This window comes from Alosa sapidissima, chromosome 8 (genome assembly GCF_018492685.1).
Source record: "Alosa sapidissima isolate fAloSap1 chromosome 8, fAloSap1.pri, whole genome shotgun sequence".
NCBI classification, from domain to species: domain Eukaryota; kingdom Metazoa; phylum Chordata; class Actinopteri; order Clupeiformes; family Clupeidae; genus Alosa; species Alosa sapidissima.
In genome coordinates, this window is record NC_055964.1 from 30,837,713 (window position 1) to 30,847,246 (window position 9,534).

General features: G+C 42.5%; 2 protein-coding genes across 8 annotated transcripts in view; one reads left to right on the forward strand and one right to left on the reverse strand.

Annotated features, from left to right (window-relative positions):
* LOC121714956 (tripartite motif-containing protein 16-like) overlaps window positions 1–9,534 on the reverse strand; it is a 964,796-nt gene that overhangs the window by 704,050 nt on the left and 251,212 nt on the right. The window lies entirely within an intron of this gene.
* The window catches only part of LOC121714929 (citron Rho-interacting kinase), a 75,022-nt gene that overhangs the window by 5,952 nt on the left and 59,536 nt on the right, over window positions 1–9,534 (forward strand). For all 6 annotated transcript variants that reach the window (XM_042100153.1, XM_042100156.1, XM_042100157.1 and 3 more), the window contains exon 2: window positions 9,432–9,534. This exon is cut by the window's right edge and continues 7 nt beyond it. The gene's annotated coding sequence lies outside the window, so the exon portion shown is untranslated. The remainder of the gene's footprint in view (window positions 1–9,431) is intronic.

Sequence of the window (9,534 nt, forward strand, 5' to 3'; positions counted from 1 at the left end):
AGGCGCGTGAGTCAGACTCCCTCCTACGAGGTTTCTCACCTCACCAGGGCTCGCTCACATCCAGCCGCCTCGATGTGGGCCACTAACCCTGCTGACCCAGGACTGAGTCACCCAACACACTCGTGCACATACACACACACAAACACACACAACACACACACACACACACACACACACACACACACACACACACTCTCACACTTACTTGCACACTGTTCTCTCTCTCTCTCACACACACACACACACACACACACACACTCACTCACTCACACTCAATGACATACTCACGCACACACACTAACATACTTGTATGCACTCAGCAATCAGCTTAATTTTTTAATAGACACACACATCCTTAAAGGCAGAGCTGAGCATCAGTGGGGGTGGTGTCCACTGGTCTGGGTTAATGGTTAGTGAACAGTGAACATACTGTACGGCTGTGATAGTGGAGGCTGTACATACTTTAGTGAATAAATAATGTACATGGAAGTAATCTCTGAATTTTACAGTACAGTAAGTCATAGTGCATGTAGATGTGGATAGTAGAAGTAGAGGATTCTTACAATTACAAAACGTTCCACTTTGATTGATGGAATGATTTGATTGATTATTGATGAGGCATATCACTATGGATGTTAGCAAGTAACGCATTCATTTTTTTTACCCATGATAAGTAGAATGTTATCTATGTCCTCTATGTTTTACTCTGTGCATATACTTGCTGAGATATCCACTCTACTTGTTAGTTTCACACTTTTGACCCGTGCAGATTTAAACACGTGTACTGCTGGGCACATTTGGTTTTTAACAGCCTTATGCTTAAATTACATTACATTTACATTACATTACATTTGGCTGACACATTTTTAACCAAGCAACTAACAACATGGTAAACAGTTTAAGTTTTAAAGTAATTCTCAACAGTTTAACAACTTAACAATTTAAAAACGGTAGAGTACAGTAAGAATAAGTGTATCAGTGAGTGCTGTTTTTAACAGTTACGTGTCAGTTCAAGACGGCTGGTAAGGGCTAGGATCAGCGAGACTTGTTGTAAGTGGTGCTATGAGAGGAGATGTTCTCTAAAGAGCTGGGTCTTCAGGAGTTTTTTGAAAATGGAGAGGGACAATTGGGAGAGCCCCCCCCCTCCCCCTTTTCCTGGAGGCGGGTAAGGGAGGGTGAGCGTGGGCATGCAGGGTACTCATGTCTCATGCCAGGACATGCCTGTGGCGTGGCTCTGCTTTGCCTGCGGGCGCGTTGAGGCCTCTCACTCTAATCTACAGTGCTAGCGTGGCTAATCGCTAATCACCGGGGAGGCTGCCGCTCGCTGGTCTTGCTCTGATGAATCAGCGGCGATTGTCCTCCATTTCATGGGTCCTTCCATTTTAGCAGGCTGGCACTGATACACTTAACTAACCATTACATAATGGGGGGGTTCGTAACATCTAGTCAGACACGCAAACAACAAACGGCAAACAGCCCCGCCATAGAGACCCCATCTATGTCTGGCAGTGTTGTATAAAGTACTAGCAAGCAATACTTGAGTAAAAGTACAAGTATCACACTAGAAAAAGACTTTGGTAGAGGTGAAAGTTACCTTTTAGAATATGACTTAAGTAAAAGTCTTAAAGTATCTGATATATACTGTACTTAAGTATCAAAAGTAATTTTCTGATATTTAATGTACTTAAGTATTTAAAGTAAAAGTAAAAATTAAAAAGCACGCGGTTTTATTTTGAACTTTTATTGTGAACTTTATTTTGGCTTTCTTATAGTAAAGCATAAAGCATATTCAGGGTTCCCATATCTTCTTAATCTCACTCATCAAATCAAAATCACATTCTTTTCTAGGACTTTTCAGGCACAATTCTCTTAAGTTCAAAGAACAAACAGCATATTTTTAGAGCTGACATCAAAGAAAAAAACAGAAACAGAAATGTCACTTATATGAACTTCAGGTAAAAATGAAAAAACGTATTTCTTTTTAAAAAAAAATGACCTGCTTGTACACACACACACACACACAGGCCACCTATGCCCAGCTACTAATATGCCAGTCATTAGTTGAAACTGAAAAGGTGTCTGTTCATCTTCAAAAGAAGCTGGTTTTCAAAGTTGCCAGAATTCAGTGCCTGGGCGTTTCAGGCCCAAGACCGGCCCACGTTTTCCATAGTGGTGGAAATTGGATAAATGAAACATTTCAGCTCTTACTATCCTGTAGTTTTTATTAGTACTATAGTTCAACAAATGTGTAAAGGTTATATAATAATTCACTTCAACTGAGAAGTTAACAAAAAATATTCCACTATTCCACAAGTTAACAAAAACAGAAAGAAAGAAAGCCTTTGAAATGTGTCCACGCTTCCACAAAGAGGCATATTGAACTAATGTTTAGGCTACATGTTTTTTGCATGGGTAGGCTATATTGTTGTTTGGTGATTTAGCCTACTCCTTTACTACACCCTCTTCTGAGCAAACAAGGCATATAGGTTAATATGTAGGGTAATTGCTCTTTCTTACATTAAATAACTTTAATTTATCCTCTCTACTTGTCCCTGTAGTCATGGCCTCCTCATCACTAATTTCGGGCTCATCATTTTCAGTGGTCGACTGGTTGATCTGCTGCTCAGTCTCTCCTGGCCTCTTTCTACCATCCATCCTTCTTGGCGCTTGTGTCTACTGTAGGGCCGGCTCGGCTATCCGTATCTGAGAAAACTTTTTTGAAAAAAAGACGGGCTATATGGACCCAACCAACTCTTTTTGGGAGGGGAGAACTCCCTCACGTAGGCTACAACCCATGCAGAGTCATTGCATTGGTGTCATGCACAGAATGCGGAACGTGTCCTACTTAAAGAAAAGATAGACTAACGTTACAAATGTCAATATTTTTTCCCTCAACCGGCCCAAAAGTGAAGCGCCCCACCCGGAATTCTCCCGATTCCCCACCCCGGGCCTGATTCAGTCTTACTCTTCTTGGACTGAAGACAAGTCCTGCGATGCTAAATAGCCTTTCACAGGCTGCTGAGGCAGGTAGCGGAGTGTTCAGCTTCACAGAAAGCTGCCAATGTACAGAAACATTGCAAATACGGCCACGGGTGTATGACGTTATCTTCACCACTACCCTGTTCACAGAGTTCACCACTATCGTCGGGGTGGTCGTCTATGTTTTATGTTTTAGTAACGAGTAACGAAGATGCTTAGTGGAAATATAACGGAGTAAAAGTATACATTTTATCTAAGAAATGTAGTGGAGTAAAAGTGAAAGTTGACATAAATTTAAATAGCTAAGTAAAGTACAGATACGTGAAATTTCTACTTAAGTACAGTAATGAAGTATTTGTACTCCGTTACATTACAACACTGATGTCTGGACAGTATCAGCTCCTGAACAGGCACAAATGCTACATATCTATTAGTTTGTATGTGCCAGCCAGATTAATACATTCTATTTGGAGATGCTAAACCTATGCTAGATACTTACTACATATGTGCCAGATCTAAACCGATGCTGTTTCCATTCTGCATGTGCCAGGCAGCCTTGAACCAAACTACAGAATGGTAGCTCCATGCTACATAATGTTTTGCATGCCAAAACTATGCAAAATCCCTGCTAGATATGTGGCAGATGTATACTCATAAGCTAAATCCATGCTACATGTGCGGCAGCCTTATATCAAACGTATGCTAAATTCATGCTACATATGTTGCAAAATGATATTAGTTCATGGCCGGATATCTTCCATCTGGTATCTAAGAAGACCTTAAATAGAATCCTAATGTAGTAAGGGTAGGCCTAGCAAATGCCAACCCTTTTTTAGCACTGCACACAGGCACTAACAGGCTCTGACAATATGCCAGCCAAGGCGAGGCATATTGGGCTTCACATGGACATGTGAAGAAGGCCATATCTGGGTCAGTTCGGTTCCAGTGTCAGAAACTGTGTGGACAACAGTGGTGCATAGCCTTTTCTAAACTGCGTGGGTTTGATTAAATCTACGGTAATTGGTTTTGTTTTCATTTGAGACCATTTTTATAATGGTTTTCTTTGGGTGCCTTTGTATAGTGCTTTGTAACATGATTTTTAAAAAAGTGCTGTATTAATGATAATAAGAGTAATACTTGTGATTACTATTATTATAATGTACTGTATATTATTATGATGGCCTTGCATGATGAGACCTCAGAACCAAAGGGGTGATGCACAGGTGAGCTTAGGACGTAATGGCCATCTGCCGAGTCAAGCTAACAACAATAAATATCGACCGTGTGATTAGCTAATGAGCGGGCTAACACATCTCCCTGTGATTTGGCACGTCACACACGCACATCCCACCGCGGTGGCGTAGACGCTGGCCCCATTCAGGTCGATAAAGTGCATCAGTTCCTGCTTCAGTCAGCTGTCAGTCGCCTTCATGAGCCAAACACATCAGTCGGACAGATAGACTGCAGTCAGATGTAATGCTTGACAGCACACACACACACACACACACACACACACACACAGCGAGAGTGGAGCCGGTCTGACTGGAGTGAGCGTATGAGTCGATTAAACCTCGCTGAAAACTCATACGGTGCCACGTCCTGTTTGAGTATCCGTGACTGATGCTCTTAAAATACAAGGGTTTATTTGTCACTGCAGACATACAGACGAATCAGAAGCCGGCTCTCGAACCAGGACTGCCTGTCACAACGGGGTGACCCGAGAGAACCATATCCTTTCCCCTCAGACTGGAACGGCTTTAAAAGGCTGTGCTGTGCATAAGGGAGCCCTGGCTGTCTTTTAGGAAGCTGTGTGATGTTCAGAGAGAAACTGAGTGAGCTTTGGAAACAAAACGGGAAAAAAGTTGGCCTCCTTGTGAGCTGAGAGAAATGCATGGCGTTCGCTCTGAATGGAGGGTTTGTCCTGGAGAACTGGTGCGGTTCTAGGCTTTAAAAAAAACCTCCTACAGATTCACAGCTGTCTGCGGAGATCGAGCAGAGGAACACTCTGCCCGATTTCAGAAAAGGCTGTGTTGATTTTTCTCGTTGTAAATTATGTAAGATGTTCCTCAGATGTATAGGACGCCTCAGTGTTTGCTGGCCTCTTTAGAGGCCTCGCTGGAAGAAGGCCAATTTAGAAATTCCCACATGCTTTTGTTTTGATCACTTGCAAATTATTCTGTAAGGTGACGTAAGTCGGCCGGTGTTGTTTGTCCAAAACCGTGTGGATCCACTCCCCCCCAGTCCTCAACTCTGCAAGGAACAGCAGGAGAAGCAGCCTAACCCAGGATCAAGTTTTTTTTAATACATTTGAAAGGACTTTGAGACCCACAATAACATGTGATTCTGCTACTTCAAGATCTGCAATAACATGTGATTCTGCTCCTTCAAGATCTGCAATAATAATGTGATTCTGACATGAATAATGAATAAACAACCATTTTTGCTACATCTTGAACTAGATTAATGTAATTTTCTTGGCATGATTGAAAGACTGTGTTTTTGACATTCCGCTGCTCTCTACAAATTCTCTGCTTCTCTCATATTTTATAGCATTTCCCTTGAGACAAAGAATCAAGATGTGCGGCATTCACAGTAACACTGGTGAACATCCTCTGTTCACTCCTTCCTCAGAATAACATAATTATTAAATGCTACAGGTAGTGCTATCACCACACCACACAAAAACAGAAACTGTACCATTCAACACAAGGGGTAAAAAAGTTTAGCAAAGACAGAGAAAGTTAATAGAGCTCTTTCTGTTCTGCTTATGGCGCTAATTTCTCAAAGATGTGACAGTCAGCAGCACCAGGAACACGTTCAGGAAAAAGAAGACTCCCCCTGCAGATGGCAGTTTATGTGACTAGCTGAAATGAGTCCATGGCCTTGCCACAGGATTAGTCCTACGCAGCTGAGGCGTAATGGGCTGAGCCTTGGGACCGGCCTGAGGGGATGCAGGCCTCCGTCGGACTAGGACACACACACACACACACACACACACACACACACACACACACACATTTAGGATGCACAACACTGCTGGGAATTCTTTTTTAAGCATTTTTATTTATTTTTTGCTTTTATGTCCATCGACAGTGGAGAGAAACAGGAAGTGAGTGAGAGAGAGAGAGAGGAAGAGAGAGATAGAGAGGAAGAGAGAGAGAGAGGAAGAGAGAGAGTGAAAGAGAGAGAGAGAGGGAGAGAGAGAGAGATGGGTTGGGATCAGGAAATGACTGCAGGTCAGAATCAAACCCGGTTCCCCCATGGGCACTGACACCTAAATGCAGACAGTACTGCTGCTTGCGCCCCTGCTTCCCCACTGCTGCGGATTCTGCCTGATTTATCTCGCCAGGTGACAGCAGGAAGAATCTGCTATCTGACGGGAAACATCACTCTGTCAAGGTGAAGAAGAATATGATGAAGATGTAGAGTCTACATCTTCATCATATTCTTAGACGCTAAGGGTGATGTGGACTCACACATGAGGGTTAATCTGTGGAGTTGGATAGAAGGGATTAGATGTAGTCACATCTTCCACACCCCTCCAGGAAGAAAGGTACTTTTCAGAAGGCCATAGCTTCTTACAGAGAGAGAGCGAGGGAGAGAGACAGAGAGAGAGAGATAGAGAGAGAGGGGGAGAAAGAGAGAGGGGGGAGGGGGAGGGAGAGAGTGTATGAGTAGTTGTCATCGCAGGGTTTGGTGGCTATTCTTGGTGGGCAACTTGGTATCATGGTTTTGCGTAAACGTACACGCCACTTATCGTCTTTCTGCCGCGTGTATGTCAACACCAAGTATATGGCGCCCTCTAGGGTTAGGGTTAGGTTATGCCGTTGATAAACACGCCAAAATGCTATTAGGCGTTAGATAACACGCTAGTGGCCATAGGCGTGTCATACATATGCAGTTCATGATATTAGTCTGCTTTGGAGGAGCTTCTAAAGAAAGAGCAGGGCCTCACGCCAGTGAAAATGCTACACAAGACTACACTCTTAAAACGACTGTTGAAAACAACACAACTTGCGTTGTTTTTGATACATATCTGTGTTAAAATGCTACACAATACTACACTTTTTAAAACGACAGTGTTGAAAACAACACAACTTGTGTTGTTTTTAATACATATCAGTTTGCGTTGTTTCCTTTTTATATTTGTTACACAATATGTGTTGAAAATAACACAACTTGCGTTGTTTTTTTAACACATCTCTGTGTCCAGATAGGGACAACACATTCGTTTTTAGAGTGTATGTCCGACAACACAGAGCTCCCAAAAGCCCCAAATGACCTGTAGGAAATGTGCCTGAGTTATATTTATTTAACTTGTTGCTGGTTATATATTTATTAGCCTTCTTTCAACGGCCTGCTATATTTATTTAGTGTCCCCCATGAGTGACTGAGTGACCAAAGCCTCAGCTCATAAAAGCCTCACACACACACAGTCAGGTAGGGGGAAATGTGTGAACAAGCACACTGACAGCCTTCTACTTCTTCTTTAGCTCTGATGATTTCTTTCTACGATTGTTTTTCTTTCCTTCTCTGGAGCTGACAGACACACGAGTTTTGAACTGTGTATGTGTGTGTGTGCTGCGATGTCGATGTGTGTTGAATGGATTGACTCTACAAAGCAACTACTTGTCATCCTAGTGACTGATGTCTGTCTGAAGGTTGTGTTCCACTGACGTTTTAGAGAACAATGAGGTGGTTTTCCACTGCTGTTTTAGAGAACATTGAGGTGGGGTTCCGCTGCTATTTTAAAGAACATTGAGTTGAACTAGATTCACTGTGATAGGGAAGTGATTAGGTTTGATGTTAGATGTTTGATCTTCTGGTTTCTGATTTGAGAGATAAGAGAGATTGTTATGAGCTGAGAGTTTCTGATTGCTTAGCAGGGTGTTCTACTGATGTACGTGAACTGTGCTCTATTGCAAGTGATCACCCAGCGATCTGTTCTTCCAGGTCTGTGTTGTATGGCCAACGAATAGTTAATTTGTTGTGTACTCAAAATATGGAATGTGTTGTGAGAAGTATTTATGAGTATAAGTATTTATTCATAGCTGGGTGATGTGGCACTCTATCAGTCTCTCTGTGTGTGTGTGTGTGTGTGTTTTTGCTATGGACAGCGAGGGAGTTTTTGTATTCTGTAGAGTTCTCTGTGAATCTGTTTGAGAATGTAGGAAACAGTATGTTGCGTCAGCAGTTACACACATGAATGTGTAGCAGTTAGCTAATATGGTAATAATGAACTAACAATATCTGTGTATTGTGTGAGTTTGTTTCCTCAGTACATAGCTGTCAGCACTGTGTGTGTGTGTGTGTGTGTGTGTGTGTGTGTGTGTGTGTGTGTGTGTGTGTGTGTACAGTATGTGTGTGTGTGTGAGAGAGAGAGAAAGAGAGAGAGACACGTGTGTATAGATCCTTGGAATAGCTCAGAGCAAGACTGAAACAGAGAGAGGAGGCAGAGAGAGAGAGAGGAAAGGAGAGAGAGGGAGAGAGAGAGAGAGGAAGAGAGAGGGGAAAGGAAAGGAGAGAGAGATAGAAAGGGTAGAGCATCACGGGGCTATGGTGTGGGCGAGAGAGTGAAGCCTGTTCTTTTAATAGAAACTCTTTTATGCTGTCCCTCAAATCTCTCTCTCTCTCTCTCTCTCTCTCTCTCTCTCTCTCTTTCTCTTGCTCTCTCTCTCTCTCACCCCTCATCTCAAAGGCAGTCATACATATATATATATATATATGGAAAGGACTGAAAGGAACAGTGTGAATGCTTAATGTGATTTTCCATGGCTTCAGCTAACACACACACACACACATACACAGAGACACAATGTAGTGTGTGTAGTCCTCGTGACTTGACTCTGGTGATTACTTGAACAGAGAGCACTCTTGCTCAACAAGTTCTCTCTGAAAAAAAGAAGAAGAAAAAAGATTAAACATCACAAAAATATCAACGGCGTGCGTAGCAAACTGCATGCTACTTTTGCTCTGCTACAACGGCGTGCGTAGCAAACTGCATGCTATTTTTGCTCTGTTACATTTTCACTGGGACCAATTATCTCAACTTATAATTAATTATTAAAGCGTAGTTATTATTTTGGGTCTCATTGTCTGTGTCTAATCTGATTTATTGAGCAGAGAACAGCCATTTTGAAGATGGGAGTGTATGTGTGTGTGTGTGTGTGTGTGTGTGTGTGTGTGTGTATGTGTGTGTGTGTGTGTGTGTGTGTGTGTGTGTGTGTGTGTTGAGGAAGAGTAGGATGCCAGGTTCATGATAGAATAATGTAATCTCTGAATCATCAGTTTGACTCACGCTCAAGCTGGTGGATATTTTCGGATCAAGAAGCAGGAGCAGCTTTTAGAACAACCAACAATGAGGAGAAGAGAGAAGAGGTACCAGATGCCATTCCTCTTCCACCACAGACTGAAACGCTGAATTATGTGTTGGTTTTTATTTTTATTTCCAGGTAAAGCACGGCAGGCTTCAACTCTTCTTCCTCGTCAAAGTACCCACCGACTGACTGACTGAGAGCAGCTGACAGACACAGCACCTTTCCGAGTGACGACGCA